Source organism: Stegodyphus dumicola, chromosome 8 (genome assembly GCF_044657685.1).
Source record: "Stegodyphus dumicola isolate Sdum_Otavi_A_Nest chromosome 8, ASM4465768v1".
NCBI lineage: Eukaryota > Metazoa > Arthropoda > Arachnida > Araneae > Eresidae > Stegodyphus > Stegodyphus dumicola.
The window spans coordinates 85,067,929-85,084,556 of record NC_140775.1 but is presented as its reverse complement, the minus strand read 5'-3'; the positions used below and the strand labels follow the sequence as shown (position 1 = coordinate 85,084,556).

The following is a 16,628-nucleotide window of genomic DNA, read 5'->3' as shown; positions in this document are numbered from 1 at the left end:
CGTTTTCGGCAGATGGAAGGTTTCTCTAACTCTGTTACTACAGCATTCATTGTAATTAAAACTATCCACGAAATAGACGGCAGTATTTGAAAATCATCTCCTTAAGACAAATTTATTTTACAGTTATTCTTGCAAACAAAGTAGTATACACTAGTGGTTCTCACCTTTTTTGCTCCATGCACCCCTTTCACCATTGCTAAATCATTCTCTCTCCCTCCCCCTACATTTCCTAGTCGAAAAATACAGGCCCTGGTATATACTAAGATACCCGAACTGTTTCACTTTAATGGCGAGTTGTAAATTTAATAATTTTTTCCCTACTATAATTACCACATTCTGTTTTACTATTCTTATTAATTTCATCTATAATGCAAAAGTTATCAGTTTCAATATTACTTAGAGGCTGCATTAAAAAAAAGAGGGCGTTGTAATGAATAGCGTTAAAGGAAATAACGTTATGAAGCAATACACGCCTTCAGAAAAACCAGGGTGCGGCTTATTCTTGAGCACCAATGTAGAAAACCAACAGATTCTGATCAACTGTGGAATCATTGTACGTCAAAATTTTCGTTGATAAATTCGTTGTCTTCATAAACTTATTAAGGGAACTAAAAAAAAATAAAGAAAGAAGTAAAGAAATCTTAAGCATTCCCCCTTTAGTCTAATTTCGAAATAAATGGTCGCAGACGATAAAGTAGACGAAAGCATGTTCTAAAATAAAATAACCCGAAAAGAACATTTTGCAAGAAACAAGTTGCACACACATCCGCGACCTTTAGGATGCGACATGAATACAAATTCGGGTTTTTGAACCACTTAAAACAAAGATGGCTATTGTAAGTTTGTAATTTGTGAGTCAAGTATTATAACTTTCATTTCTAGTTTGGTTTACAAATGAGAAGCTCCAAACAATTCGCTATATCACAAAGAAACGAATGTCTATTTCGATACAACTCCACAATAAATAACAGCTTTACTTGCACGTTACATATCAACAAAAATAAGAATTTGTTAATTAATCTTCATTTTGTGATGGATGTTTCTCAATCTCCTACGTTGCCGGAAAATTTAAAGAAATATTTTGGCATACATGCATTTATCAAAAGGCATAAATAATTCTTAACTAAGTAATTTATCAATTTCAAAATTTAATGTCAGAATATGTAATTATTATTGTAAATTATTACTACCGTAAATTAGTTTACCTATTTTGTATTTTGCGCTATGGAAGCGCAATTCTTTAGCTAAGGCGCATAATATGAAATGTACGATAAGTGAAATAACATTTAGAGTATTAACTATAATTAACAATAGTTTTAGAAACGCCTGATAATAATTACATTAATACTGTAAACGTTAATAATACCTGACGCAAAATTTTAAATGATTCACTTGGCAGACACTGGTAAGTTATTACTGTTTACACTGATAAATATTTTTTCTTATAATATAATATATAAATGAAAGATCTTAAATTGAATGAAATGGCAACAACTTTGTTTTAAGTTTCGAAGCCTGATTTCCGAACTTGGGCATGGATATGGAGCTTGGGCATTAGCTAAGAAAAATAAAAGAAGTAACACTGAAAACTTTCACATGATAATAAAAACTCCGTTTCTCAGCTGAATTTCGTCTCAAGCAGACGACATTTAACTATCACCAGACGATGTTTAGCTACAAAATAATAACGCCTGAATAATAATTCCTTCAGATTATTAAAATGTTTTATCAAAAACCTTCCAAAAATGGGTAAACAACCTTTGAATATTATCTCTCTCCAAATTAAATTCCAATTCTGAACACCATTTTAGCTCGATACGCATTTCCTATATGAAGGAAAGTGTCGTGACGCAACAAATCATTTTAGGCAAACTTATGGTTTCACTCCTACAGTAAATTTAGCATTAATCAATTCTGAAGTGAATTAACATAAGCAGCTTATTCCATTTGTTCCAATATTAAAAAAAAAAAAAAAAAAAAAAAAAACATAAATTTAATTTGAAGATATACGTCTTGGAAATAAATTCAAGCAGGTTTCAAAATATCTCTCTTACCTAACAAACCCAAAACTAAGGTCCCGCTTATAATTCAAGACTATGTGCGAGTAGCATTCCAGTGTGTACAAGTAACAAATAAGCTTGTTTTTTGAGCATTCCGATGCGTACGAGCAATAAATTTATGAAATTTGTTCTCATCTAAAACAAGACTATTGTTAATAACTTCAAAAGCACTGGAGTTATATTCCATTCTTCGCGCTCATTTGTGCTGAGTGTATTCGCTTCAGATTCTGAATGAAAGTCAAATTTGTCCTTCCACAGGATTGTTTATTCTGGAGATCAAGCATGAAGCACGAAACAAAACGGAATTTTTAATTTTACATTTATCTTATTCTCATTTACATTTCCCATTTTGTTCTAAGTTCTAGTGCTTGATGAATAACATTAATTAATAGCTCTTGTTACCTCGTATAAATACCGCATAAGATACTCTTTTACATTCGCTGCACCACACATTATCTAAGTCTTCAGTAAATTCAGAATCTCTGAAACGTCACAGGTGTGAAGTGAATTCAGCGTATGAACCCTTTTTCCCACAATTACAACAGCAATAGCAATAAAATTATATCCATTAACCACTGAAATAAAACAATTCGAAGAACGTTGCTTTAAAATGCAAAAGCGGAGCATAAGAATTCACCTTCAAAACTATAGTAAAACGAGCGATTTGATAATACTTAATAGTCAATTACTCTAATGCAAAATAAAGTTGCCATTAAACTAGTTTTTAAAACGATATATTTAAAGATCAGAGATTCTATCTGAAGGTTTAAAAAATATGGCGGAAAAAAGAACTCGTTAATGTGGATTTTTCTTTACGGAATAATTTTTAACGTTATCTTAATATTTCAGTTATTAGTGTAAGTTAAACAGTTATGATTTCTTGCAAATATTCTCACATCTTTTCACTACTTTCTTTATGAAAACTCATAAAATTAGCAAGTACCCTTTCTTTTAAATAGTTAAGTGAGTAAAGGTGCAAGATGTTGGGTGTCCGCCGATAACATCGCGGCAAAAACATCGCGGACGAAAACGTTGCGGAGAAAACAAGGCAAGGCGAAAACGTCGTGTTACAAAACATCGTGGGAGAAAACATCGCAAAGAGAAAACATCGCAGTTCTAAAACATTGTGGTACAAAACATCGTCGTCGAAAATAAAGCGGTTCAAAAACTTCGCAGTTTAAAAACATCGCCGTCGAAAATATCGTGGTAAAAAATAAAGTATCTACAAATCATCGCATAGCGATAACATCGCAGACATGCTTTTTTCAGGCTTTAATAACTGTAAATGGATATTCCCATAATGATTTGTGAGCGCAAGATGTAAAGAAGGATAATTTTTACTTTCATATTTTTTATTAAAAGTTAAATTATTTATTATTTATTAAATATTAAATTATTTATTAAATATTAAATTAAATATTAAATTATTTATTAAATATTAAATTATAAATAAGAAGGAAACTTAAGCATAGAAAATTAATGCAACTTATAGCACTTAATAGAATTTTAAACCGACATAGTTAACTAACAAAGACCATTAATAAATCATTTTTTATAAAGTTTTTACTGGTAATTTTTCATAAAAAGTATAATCTATTAAGTTGCATTTAATTTTCTATGCTTAAGTTTCCTTCTTATTTTTTTCAGCAAAAATTTATTAGTTAATAAAAAAATGTGAAAGTAAAAATTATCCTTCCTTACATCACTTGCGCTCACAAATCATTATGGGAATATCCATTTACAGTTATTAAAGCCTGAAAAAAGCATGTCTGCGATGTTATCGTCATGCGATGATTTGTAGATACTTTATTTTTTACCACGATATTTTCGACGGCGATGTTTTTAAACTGCGAAGTTTATGAACCGCTTTATTTTCGACGACGATGTTTTGTACCACGATGTTTTAGAACTGCGATGTTTTCTCTTTGCGATGTTTTCTCCCACGATGTTTTGTAGCACCACGTTTTCGCCTTGCGTTGTTTTCTCCGCGACGTTTTCGTCCGCGATATTTTTGCCGCGAACCAGATGTTGGGAATACCCGCGTTCAATCCCGGTGGCTGAGCTTTTTCGCTCAGGGACTTTTGTAGTTTTTCCCACATGTAGTGTAAAAAAAAAGGAGTTTTCCTGAAGCGTTTCTCAAAATTTTTAATCTCGCAACTCACCTGTTTATATTTGCGATTTATCACGAATCGTCTGTTAAGACAACCACCACAGCAGTTCATTAAGACATACTGCCAGGTTTCTTTGGGCAGGGTAGAGGGAAGAAAATGTTATAATAATGAAACAATAGTCAATAATTCTAAGCTACTATCAACAATTAACTGCCAACTATTATTTATATCGTAATTACAGCGTGATATGCCGGGTGGTCCAGAAGTTGCGCATATTAAATTTTCAATAATTTTGGTAATTCCGAAATGGATATTAATGGCAGATTGCTTCAGTGACTTCCCTGTATTAATCAATTTTTATTGTTGCAAGTAATATATGGCTTAAAATTTCTGTTGAAGTTTATGCTATTAGCTTTAAAAACCGTTTGTTTGGTGCAAGATGAGTTTTTCTCAAGCAGAACAACTTTTTTCTGATTGAGCATTACCTCGTAACACATAAATCTCATTGTGATGTGCTATTTTCTCATATTCTTTGCTGGTGACAGATGCATTTTAGTCCTTATTTTATCCATTTCGTCCGAATTCAGAAGTGACGGGCGGCTACTTCATTTTTTACGGCGAACGCTCCCAGTTTCTCAAAATCAGCTTACCAAGCTGAAAATCGTTGTTTTGTAAGAATCACGATCATTTAAGATCTCTTTGAACGCTTCAGCAACATGTCCATAAGACCGCGGTACGAAGTAATGCTTAATCATAAAAATCGATCTGTTCGGGAACCACTCATCTCCACTCTCTTGCACCAAATAAAAGGGGTTTAAATCTAACAGGATAAGCCATAACTGAAATTTTAAGTGACATTTGTGTTTTAAGTTTACTTGTAATTGTATAGGGATGTCATGTCATCTACTAACATAATTTGCCATTAATGTCCATTTGAGTTTTAGTTTGGAACCACTGTCTGAAATCATGTCTTCTCTTTGTGAAGACAATCCTAAAGTATATTGACAAAATTAATTAATTGACAAATTCCTATTTTAGAGGATATTTTGAAAGGGTAGCTTAACAGAAAATTAAACACTCTAGTTTCCTCTGGAATGATCGATACGTGTTATCTCTTTAACATCATAATTAGACAGATTACATTTTATGTTCCATTCCACACTTTATCAATTTTCGTTAGATCCCCCTTTCCCTGATATCATACATCTAGTTCATTTCTATCTAATTCATACGGAATGAATCCTTTTTCTCCTTTGTGCAAGTAATTAGATAACTTTCAGATGAGAAATAGAAGAAAATAGTTAGTCAAAAAAAAAAAGGGGGGGAATGTTTTACATTTATTTTTCCATTTACAAGATAACAGATTTCATTTTACCTTCTATAGCTAAATAAGGAACCATTATATATGAAATAATTTCCCTCTACAGTAATGTTATTCTTTTTCGTTTTCATTTTCTCCATTTCTAATAGCAATACTACAGTAAACACGATACCTAATTATAATACTAACATTTTACATTGATTAGTTTTAATAAAGCTTGACAAAATCAATACATTCTCATAAATGGCCGTCAGCTGCTGAAAAAATAACTGATTCGAAAGATGTAAAAAGGGGCTATGTGACAAAAATTTTATAGGAGAAAAAAAAAAAAAAAAAAAAAAAAAAAACTATCCCATTCCTTACAAGTATGTCAAAAGTGAAGAACAAAAAATTATGAATAAATAGAATCCATCGTTGTTGGAACGTCGTCTGATATTTTGAGGAATGGGATAGTTTTTTTGTTATTCTTGTAAAATTTTACTTTTGCCACATAGCCCCTTTATACATCTTTCGATAGAATTACATATATATAAAAAAATTGCAAGGAAATTAATAAGATATGTTTTTCCGAAATGTATTCATACGCAAGAATATCTAAACGTTTCACTTGGATTAATAATGTAAATTAAGCACTGAAGTAATTTTCACCCCGTTTGTAAACTTATTCATTTTGAATTTTTCAATATTATTGCCGCCAAACACGTTAAATAAATGAAATTCAACGAAAACACGCACAGTAGCTCACCCCTCTTTTTTTTTTCTGCAACGTTAGAATTATAAAAAATAATTTTAATTATAAAATGAAATCCAGGTTACCTAATACTTAAAAAAGGAAATAATGATGCACAAATATTGAAAATTTCCTGTAAAATGTTAAGTAATATTAAAATCGTTTAATAACTGAAAAACTGAGATTTTTAAAAATTATAGAATGGATAAAATAAACTAATCAAATCGAAGAAATATTACACGAATAAAAAATAACATCTTATTAAAAGAATGGATAGTAAAAATTTATTTTCTTCAATAGTTTTAAATGGAAGAAAAATCACTTTTCATTTGAAAACATTTGGCCATATAAAATTATTACAACAAAGTCAATGCAGAGAATGCTATATATAAAATATTTCGTATTTTGATGATAGGTGGTAATTACTTTTATTTTCGTATAAGAAGAAAAAAAAATAAAGCAATTTTGCCGCTGCTAAAAAGGTAAAACAAGAATTTATTTCAGTAATGTAGTATATTAAATTACCTAAGTAATACTAGCTGTTACAAATTAAAGAGGGAGAACTGTTTAAATAACGCTCATAAATAAATGCGAATTTTGAGGAAAGAGAGGAATCATGACGCAACAATTGTCTACCTTAATTTTAGAAAACTGCTACGAAAACATAAATTTCAAATGCGAGGGGGTCGTTTTAGATAGGGTCATAGAAGAGTCCTGTATAATGTAACAAGTATTTATTTACAGGTTTAAGTTGCGCACGGACATTACATTTAACTTAATTTAATTACAGAGCAAGAGTCTGATACAACCTATCAGGTTAGACACTTGGCTTTTACTAAAGTTCTTCTCTGGCTACTCAGAGGGCACCCTTGTTGTCACAGTTAGTCCAACAGTTTATGTTAAAGAATTGGTTACACAAATAAAAAAATTCTTAAGAACCATTTTCTGGAATGGAATTCAAAAATCTTTTAACTCTTCAACAACAATGCACAGTAAAATGTTCAATGGCACATCACGCAATCGTTTGGGACATCTGATAAAATCTCGCATATGTGTATCCAATAGGAGTGCTAGCTGAGGGGAGTCTTAATAAAGGTCCTCGCACACTTATGCAAGTCAGCCGCTGTTCGAAAATGACAAGAACTTTTATAAAGGTGTCCGCACTCTTACTAAGATGGATTTCTAACTTTATGGGGAGAGAAACCTTTATAAGGGAGGGGGCACCTTTATGTGTAGGCATCCAAAGAAAGTCCATTTTCGTTTGCATTGTTGATGAATTAGTTAAGCAGAAGAAGAAATAAATCATTAGCATGACATTTATTAAGCAGATGACAACATAGAATTTGCTTAAAGCGAAATGATTTTGCATAAACGCGCTGAAGATTTATTATTTCCTAGTTTAATTAATTAAACGAAAATCGCATTTTAATAAGTGTTCTAGCAAAAAGGTGACGCATGAGGTCCTTATGAAGGTTGCCTTTTTCAAATTAAATGTCAGTATTCGTAAGGGTGCGGGCATCTTTATGCTGGACAGCGCTTATGGCCGTTTCTGTTTTTCCTAACAGTGGCCGACCTGCATAAGGATGCAAGCACCTGTATGTTGCAAGAACCCTAATGCAGCGATCCTCTAGCTCACAAGGTTATGAGCGTGTCATTCGTAAATAATCATAAGCATATGGCATTTTATTTTGCTACAACTTCATTATGGCTAAATGTTATGTAGTATTCTGTTGAAGAAAGCAAAACAATTGGTAATATTACGCGACACTAACCATTCTGAGCTGTTGAACAAAATCCAAAATATTCCTTCCTACCATTTTTCTAACTGCATTTTCTGAACATTTACTGAATGGATAAAAGAAAATTGATACATTTAATGAAATTTACAGATGTAATAATAGCAAAGCAATGAAAAAGTAATAAATCCTTGCATTATTCTCAATGGTGTTTTGACAAGAAGGTGAACATGCTAACACTGAACAGTCTTCATGCAACAGCAACACGGTTGGTTTCGAAAAGCAGATTCATTAAAAATGAAAAATTATGCACACTATGTAGTTAATAACATTTTACGTTTTCAATCATTAAACGTATTTGTGGAGTTACTCTATGCAGAATTCCGTTTAAAGTTGCGTTTTTTCTTGCAATTCTTACAATAGTATATTTCAGAAATTGTTTTCGCGGCAGTACATTGATTGATAAAGCCTGATAATTTAGCGTTATCAAAACGCTGAATTTTACTGCAATATCTTATTAAATTATGTAGAATGACAATATTTAATTAATTTTAATAGCAACTTACCTTTAACTGTATACGCTACAGTAATTTATGGATCACTGGCCTCATAGATCAGTTCATCCTCAAAAAATTATTCACGGAGCAAGTTTAGAGAATTTTCAGATTTCAACAATCCTGCAGATAAATAAATAAATATTTACAGTATACAAATAATTTAAATGCATCTCTATATTCTATGAACAGAACGAACAAAGAAATAAAAATTATGCGACAAATAAAATACGAAATTAATTAAATATGATTTAATGCATTAATTTATTTCTTCTCTGTTTTTATCTAAATTAATTTTTATTTAGAGAAAATCACTCATGTGTGAATGATCATTAAAAAATAAGTAATTCACAGCCATTATTAGGAGATCTATAGGGAGTTTATACGAGAGAATTTAAATAACGAAGTGATGCAGACCTGTATGCTGTCACTGGTGGCATCAGTCTTATTATCACAAGTACTCTACCATGAAAATCTGAAACACCATACGGAGAGGGGGGACTTACAAAGTTTCGGAAGCAACTGAATGATGAATGCTCTCAGATGTTAAATAATTGCATATCAGAACATGAGTGTCACTTGTTTCATCATTCATGACATATGCAGTTTCTTCGAGAAACAAGATTATAATCTTTCTTTGCTTAAATATTGATTTTGAATATGTGCTTCTAATTATGAATCTTCTTTAAATAAGGTAGAGAACAGTTTAAATATTATAGGTAAGAGGGCTTTGCAAAAAAATAAAATAACTTTTTTTTTTTGACTCAGGATAGTAAAAATTTCGTTTAGTAAAATATTACATTATTTAAGTCTTCATTCATGCACATAATTAATGTTTAAATGAGAAAACCATATACTTAATAACGACTATTTTTTGCAAATAAAACTATCAACAGTTGAACGAGCATTTTTTATTAGTGAATCCTTAAATTTGTTCGATATTAAATATCATTGAGTAATTACTAAAACATACTGATCATAAATGATACATAAAATGGTATACGTGCTAAAAATGTATCAACAAGATCCTTCTCGAATACCTCTGCAAATTTTAGACATGGAATTTTTTGTATTTTTCTAATCACAGCACATAATTAATAATTTATTGATAGGATGTTTTGGTCTACCGGATCTCATATAAAAAGTTTGATGAAGTACTCGATTATGGCAAAGCATACTAGGGCTACCTGGATAACAGGAAGGATGACTTCGTGGAGGACGTGTAAGATTCTCACTAGTGTATTTCTCAGTTACTGTAGAAAGTGACGAATCTTAAGAACTAGTTAGTGAATAATCGCTTAAGTTCGTGTAACAAGAAACAACAAGATGGAAGGGTAACTAACACTTTATTATTCCAATTTATTTATTATTCCAAGATTTTTAACAAAACCTCGTCTTGGAGTGTACAATAAAAGCCGACACTTGGGCTTGAACTTAAGAGACTAAGAAATAAACTAAAACTAAGATTAACTAAAGAGATATAGCCGAAGCTATCAAGATTCTAATCGAGTTCGCCTCTTAACTCTATTTGACTACGAAGCTTATCAAGAACCTGAGTACGGCCGAGCGTAATAACAGCTTTGAGAGAGAGAGTAGCCAAAAGGCAGACGCACGCAAATCAGAAAATCTGTTTCTCTCTTAACTCAGCAAATAGACTTCGCGGTTTAAATACCGCTGCTCCTCATTAAGTATTCAGAGTGATTCCAAAACTACGTTCTGGCCTGAAGTAGTAAGTTGAAGTTAAGAATTTGGCAGGAAAGGAACTTAAAAATTTAACTGTTAATAAAATTAACATAATCCTTACAGACGTTTTCAAGGAAACTGGCTCTGTGGTTGGACTAGTAACTGGCTAGTAATGTAAAATAAGCAACAATCGAATCCCCATTTATAGCACGAGCCAGTTTCCTTCAGACAGTCCTCCAGGAAACCTCCTTTCCTCCAGGTAGCCCCTTTTGTTTTACCGTGCTCAATGAAACAAACAACCTGTAACATGAGTAACCGCTAACTTCTTTCTAATTTTCTTCTGATACTGATTCGAGTCCCTGGTATTTCAATCAGATTTCAAATTTCGGCAAACAAGGCTAGTTGCCTGTTTTCATGATTTTCCTCACATATAACGTAAATACGAACACGTTTCGTAACATTGTAAAGCTTCCTGCAGACATGCCTTTCCTTAAGCAGATAGATATCGTGTACTGTCTCATAATCAAAGTAAATAACTTACTGATTATTAATATCATATATGTCTAAAATGTTTGCTGCATTAAGAAAAGTTTATATTTAATTTCTACATATGCTGAATTTCCATGATCACATAATTTTACTTGATTGATTATTTATGCAATCTCTCGTTTATTGAAGAAATTTTACTTACATTAGCTTATGTAGTTTATTTATAATCATAAGATGTAAATTACTGTATATTTTTCGAATCTCAGGATCATATTTTTTTCAGTATAAAAGTCGCTATAATGAAGATCTGTCTGGAATTGGTGAAGTTTTTGGAATCGCAGATTTTCCCCCCTATTACTAATTATTCCGATGTAAGTGATTTTTTTAAATCACTCAATTATATAGATATATAGCTAATTTTAATAAATTAAAATTGATTGGTAAAAATACTTTTTGCTAGATGTATTTTAGCACTTAATTCGAATTATATTATTTGTTAAGAATCAAAGTCTTTTTCTTTCTTCTATTGATTAGACAGAATATTATAAGAACCGCGTAAGCAAGTTTCCTTTAAAAAGCCCTCCAATTACATATGCGGGAAAACCACTCACGCAAAACGCCCGTTCTCCTGTGTCGGAATCCAGGTCGAACTGCCATAAAAATTACAAAAAATGGACTGAGATTTTTTTTTTTTTTTTTTTTTTGTAGTCTTTTCACACCATTCTACAATTATTTTTAAGGAAATTAAATTTAGAAAACGGAAACAATAGTTCATAACATATATTAAATAATTACGGAACTTATCACATTACAAGTAGTATAAATGCAGCGACAAATTTTCAATCTTTAACTCCCCGAAAGCCAAAGGATTTTGCTCAGAAATTATAATCAACAGAAAAACCTTTTTAACAATTTACCCATATTTTCACGCAATTTAATTTGGACAATAAGTTCTTTCACAGCGTAAATTAAATCAATATTCAAAACGAAAAGAATACTATGAAATAATTGAAGAATAAACAACATTAGAAATGAGGAAACTAAGATATGAATGGCATTAAGGAACAATATTTGCAAGAAAACTTGAAAAATATCATCAAGTTAAAATCTTTTAAGCGTTAAAGTACTTTTTTTTTTTTTCCCCGGAGGGCGGCAGAATTTATCTAACAGACATCATATCCCAAGCATTTTTCCTTTCCTTTTTGTATTTTGTCTAAATAGTGCTGATTTACGTTGATTACATTGAGGCTTGTGACAGAAATTTTTCCACTAACTTAACTTGGAAAGTTCGTAATACTCTGACTTAACTTGGGAAGTTCGTAATATTCTTTTCGTAATACACTAACTTAACTTGGGGAGGGAAAGGACAGGATCGGTTATTTCTCCTTTTAGTAACTCGGAAGCTGATTTTTATACTTAGTCTGCAAAGCAACAGTGCTGCATCATTTGTGTGGTCACTACAGTAATGCTATCAATTTCCTTTAAGAACTTTGCATTCACAACTCGGTTAACTGCTTGGGGCAGTTATTGTACGGGGCCTAAGCTTTGGTCTATCCTCAGTGTTAGATCTGTCTCCCTGTCAGACCAATTTTTCTGGTTTCAAATAACAGCTAAACGACTCCTTGCTTCGATTAAGGCAACTGTCCATTATTAATAACCCTGATTCCAATTTAATATAAAAGAAAAATCTTGAGCTACTTATGTATTACATATATGAAATTTAAAAGCATACTGCAGTACTCTGGAAATAGATAAGTCACAAGACATTAAATAACTTTCATTTGAAGATATACGTGATAAGTGTGCTATTAGTCGTCAAATACTTATATGTCAGTATATGATTGTAATTTATGAACAGGAAAAAATGATATATTGAAACACCAAAAAATTATATATTTTTACGCTGCGCGACAATTTGGTTACAAAAAGACATCAATGACAAACTTAAAGCGACTTTAGAATGCATATTTCGTGTTATTAAACTAATTATAACATGATTTGGACGAAAATATATTAATTTTATCCATTACTCAAAATTTTCCTTATATTTTTGGGCTTATATCGCATTCTTCAGTATTATAATATTGAGTATTTTTTATAAAACTACTACAAATTATAGCTTATATGTAGTTAACGGGTATTATATACAAAACTGCAATTTTCTTAATTTTATATTGATACAAAATATAACGGGGAAAAGCTGTATTTTCTTATTAAAGGTGATTTTAAATGAAAACAAAATCAGCAAAAAATAATAAATAATGTAAAAAATCAGAAAAGGTTCAGGTTTTAACTCTCGTCCAATGCGGCTCTTTTAAGTTTTAGCATGATTTATCAGCAGAAATTACCAATATCAGGTGAATAGCGAAACGTTTTGGGGATACTGGATGAGTATGCATTGTTATAGATCTTCTGTGTATTTGAAAAGTGAGAAAGTATATAATGCAATTCTATAAAACTATTTAATATTTTCAGTTAGCTAAATCAGGAATTAAAATGAATTTTTATTTAATCAGATTAAAAGCAAAAGAAAATAATATTCTTAAGAACTGCATCTATTGCTTTTAGATAGCTTAGTTAGTTAACAACAATTTCAAAGAATTTTTCAACATTTTTATAAAACAATATATGCTACTTTTTCTTTCTTGCAAATTTATTTATCAATAATTCTTATAAAACTGCGTATAATATAGCGCTCTATTCTCCTATTTATTTTTAGTAAGTATTTTAAGATGCATTTCAAGATGATCTAAATTCAGATAAACTAAAAACCGGGAGAATTGAAGATTTACTGGGAGGTCAGGTGATGAGATGAAAAATCGGGAGATTCCCGGGTTTATCAATGAGAACCACTGCTCTGATTTATTATTAGCAACTATAATTTGAAATAGTATTTGAAAAATCAGGAGACATGTAGCAGACAGACGCGAATCAAACATTTGTAATTGGTAAAACGGTACCTAGCGAGTGACTCGAAGCAGGATTTCCCATTGACATATAGAAATGCGCAAAACAGTTGCAAACCTGGAGCATGAAATAACATACAAAGCTGAATTTTCAAACACAGTATGGAAAACTAAATATATAATAGTACTTCAGATTACTAAATCATTCTTGAATAATTAGAAGCATTTTTGTAAATACTGTATACATTATACACGGTCACAAATTGCTGCCTAATGAACAGTGTTGCAAAAGATAGTTCGAGGCCGTGGTCAACGGTAAAAACAACCGAGATATGCTTATTTTATATGAATAAAAAAGTCTCACCAGATGGCGCTTCAAAGCCCATAATATTCTTCAAAACACTTAACCACATAGAATTGATTTATGAATTATACACAGAAACACTAGAGTGAGCGTAACTATTCGCAGGAGCTGTTTTATTTAGCCAACAAAGCAGCATCAACATAAAAATAGCCCGGAACGAAGCGAGTGACATTTATTTTCCGAGAAAGGACAAGGGATGGGAGGGTTTCCATATCTATTCTCCCAAGTCTTCCTGTTTGGCAGTTTGATACCGCCCTTCCCCCCTGCCATTTTGCCGGAACTTACTGGGAAATAGATGATTTGGAAGCTCAGGCGAATTCACCACTTTTGAACATCCTTTTGGCCCGATTACGTTTTCTGCCCACTCATTTCCTGCTTTGTATCGCAGTTCTTTTATACCACTCCATCCCCTTTCCTCCTCCCGTCTTGATCCCTTCGCTCTCCAGCCATCACCTCCATTGGTGGTGGTGCCCCTCATATCCAATTTTTCTTTCATTTTTTTGGCAACAGTCTGCTCTTGTAACTCGTGCCACGTGCAAGCTTCGTCCCCCCATCACTCCCCACAATAAATGTTTAGAAAGGAAATTGCATAGAAGAATGTGGTTTGAGAGTATGTTATGTAATTCGTCAATGCGGATTTTACTCAACCTATTTTCCTATTAAATACCTGTATATATATATACTCAACCTATTTTCCTATTAAATACCTGTATATATAATATTTCCTGTATATTTAATAGTTACAGTTTTTACCATATATGACTTTTGCAATTTCATTTCTTTGGAAAATGCAGAAATAAAATTCCGGTTGCATATGAAGAATCCGATCAACCACACTGCCTTAAGTGTGAATATCACCAGTAAGACTGTAGCATATCCAGATATTGAAAAAATTCGGATGACTGGCTTGTCATTTTTCTCTAATCCAATAGTAAGTAATTAGTGCAACGTAACTGAAAGTTCCTATTTCTCGCTTATTACATTTTCTTCCAATAAATATTATACAACTCTTTGTAGAATATAAAACAAAATAAATAATAACAACAATAATAAAGACATATTTTTCTAGCAAATTAAACTCTTTTTTTTTCTGCATATTGCATAAACTTTTTTTTTTTTTAACTAGAACGAAGTAATGAAGTTAATTTTTACTTATATAGGTTTTTTTTATTTTATTTTATTTTTTTATTTCACAGTAATTAAAGAACTTGTTTTCGTAAAGCAATCATATAATAAGCGTCTAACTTGTTTCAATTCAAATTAAACTAATATGCGTTTTACTATTGATATAACATAATTCGTTACATTTTCGCGCTTACAATTTGCAAGAAGTATATTAATTTAATAGAACTTCTTAATAAAAACAAAACGCACAACAGAAACATGTGAATAAATTAACAAAAAACTTTACTTGGCGTAGAAAGAAAAAGAACCAATTCGGATAACTGAAGTTCTGGATTTGAGGAGTACGGATGACTGAAAATTTACTGAAGACATCATGTTGCAGTTTGCGTACACGTCAATCAATTATATCCAATTCAGCTTTAAAACGATAGACAGGATTTCAAAAAATACGACAGCATATGAAGAATCCGAGTTAAAAAATAATACAATGTTTAAGAAAAGAAATAACTACGTTTACAGGAGTTAAAAACCCGATAAACATAAGAAGCTGTTTATGACAAATGAAAAAAAAGCTTTACTTTTATATGTATATGATTTTTTTGTTCATTTAAAACACATTGTTTCTTAATTGTTCTTAAACTAACTTAATAGCAAACATAGGAAAAATAAAAGAAAAAGAAAAAAAAAAAAAAAAGAAAGAAAGAAAAAGAAAAGAAATACTTTCAGCAAAATCTTACAATCTTCTTCAGCCACAAGATAATTTAAAGTTTAAATAACTTTCAATTCCTGCTCGCGTATAACTGATTTGTCCAATATCTGCGTTAGGCTCACACAGAATATTTTTTAACTGAATTTAATATACTAAATGATGAAAATAAATAAAATGCCTGTCAAGAAAGTTAATACATTAAAATCATACACACAAAAATCAAAACTCGTTTCAGTTTCTTCTATTAACTGCCTAAGCTACAGTTTACAAGCCATTTTACTTCAATGCCTTCTTTTCGAGTTTTATTTTGCTCAACCCCCCTTCAAATTTATTCAGTGTCCCTCTGACTTTGCAGCTTTGATATATTTAATTTCTTTTGAACGTAATCTATAGGCGCTATCTGAAAATACACACAGAATAAATAAATAAATAAATAAAATATTGTATTTCTTGAACTTGCACTACATTCAATTATTAATTATTCTCATAGCATAATATACGATGAAAGACTTTTTAAAATGACCCGAATGGTGATGATTAAAAAGATCTTAAAGAATCACTTATATTAAGGTACACATTATGTCCTCAAAACATTCCTGCAACACCATGAACAGTGATCTTTATTAGATGAATACGGTTGTTTATGCACTCAGGATGACAAATAAGGATTTGCTGTCATGATTTTCGAATTGTAGATTGATAGCATGTAAGTTCAAATTCCTTAGAACAGGAAAATGACTGCAGGCTACTTAAAGCTGGAAATTTTGACTTTGTAGAGTAGTTAAAACGCCGAACCCATCAACTTTCAAAAACTGTGAAAATTCCAAATTGGATAGTAAT

The 16,628-nt window shown here is 31.3% G+C and overlaps 1 protein-coding gene across 4 annotated transcripts in view; it reads right to left on the bottom strand.

Moving 5' to 3' along the window:
- Positions 1–16,628, bottom strand: part of LOC118193314 (uncharacterized) — a 277,544-nt gene that overhangs the window by 195,670 nt on the left and 65,246 nt on the right. For 3 of the 4 annotated variants that reach the window (XM_085822060.1, XM_085822063.1, XM_085822064.1), the window contains exon 2: positions 8,525–8,635. The gene's annotated coding sequence lies outside the window, so the exon portion shown is untranslated. Of the gene's footprint in view, positions 1–8,524; positions 8,636–13,954; positions 14,056–16,628 lie in introns of those variants that run through there. The other variant, XM_085822061.1, reaches the window with a different exon arrangement.